Genomic DNA, 1384 nt, shown 5'->3' with positions numbered 1-1384 from the left:
CGCGAGTTTCTATCGGTGGTGACGAAATCGAGGTGGTTGAAGAATTCGTGTACTTGGGTTCACTGGTGACCGCCGATAACGATACCAGCAGAGAAATTCGGAGACGCATAGTGGCTGGAAATCGTACGTACTTTGGACTCCGCAAGACGCTCCGATCGAATACAGTTCACCGAAATTCGAATAGAGTTAAATAAATAAATAAATCTAAAATAATATGGAAATGCTAATATCATCTTCCAAACTTAGACGTACATGTTCATGATAGAATTAGAGGCGAAAGTATAGAATTGATAGTTACGTTAGGATACGGCAGGCATGAAGAATGTGTTTATAGAAGTCGATTTGAAAGCGAGCGGAGGGCAATATTTGTGATGGCACATATCACACGACCTTCCTTCTGCCAAGCTCCCGTATGAAGGGGGAGGGAAGAATATCAGTGTGGAAGCTGATATATCTCCACTGGCAAAAGGAAGGTGATTTGCCTGCCTCGGAGAGAACAAAGCAGAGAAAGGCACTGCTGCTGTACCGTCGACCAATAACAGCTGAATTGATGGATGCCCCCACCAAGGCCCCCTCGATACTTTTAATTCGATTTTTAGTGGTATCGATACTTTTATACGATACTACTTTAAAAAAAAAGTATCGATACCTCGTTTCATCCCTACGCGGTACGACCTAGAGCGACTGAAGCAACCTAATGTCGCCACTGCATATGCACAGTATCTCAAGGCAGCGTTGCCGGAAGAGGGTGAGCTCGATCAGGCCTCTCTTGAGGACTGCTGGCATACAGTCAAAGGAGCCATTAACGACGCAGTGGAGAACAACGTCGGGTATGTGGGACGAAGTCGACGGAACGATTGGTTCGACGAAGAGTGCAGACAGATTCTGGAGGAGAAGGACGCAGCGCGGGCGGTCGCGCTGCAGCAAGGTACCCGGCAAAACGTGGAACGTTATAGACGGAAGCGGAGACAGCAGACCCGCCTTTTTCAGGAGAAGAAACGCCGCCTGGAAGAAGCGGAGTGCGAGGAGATGGAACAGCTGCGCCGTTCTCAAGAAACACGCAAGTTCTATCAGAAGCTCAACGCATCCCGCAAAGGCTTCGTGCTGCGGGCAGACATGTGCAGGGATAAGGATGGGAGCATCTTGACGGACGAACGTGTGGTAATCGAAAGGTGGAAGCAGCACTATGAGGAACATTTGAATGGCGCTGAGAGTACAGGCAGTAAAAGTCAAGGCAGCGGAGGAGATGACTACGTCAGTTCAGCGGACGATGGAAGCCAACCAGCCCCCACCTTGAGGGATGTTAAGGAAGCCATCCAACAGCTAAAGACCAAAAAATCAGCTGGTAAGGATGGTATCGGAGCCGAGCTCATCAAGATGGGCC

Source organism: Armigeres subalbatus, chromosome 1 (genome assembly GCF_024139115.2).
Source record: "Armigeres subalbatus isolate Guangzhou_Male chromosome 1, GZ_Asu_2, whole genome shotgun sequence".
Lineage (NCBI taxonomy): Eukaryota > Metazoa > Arthropoda > Insecta > Diptera > Culicidae > Armigeres > Armigeres subalbatus.
The sequence above is the reverse complement of the archived record's forward strand: the minus strand, read 5'-3'. Positions refer to the sequence as shown.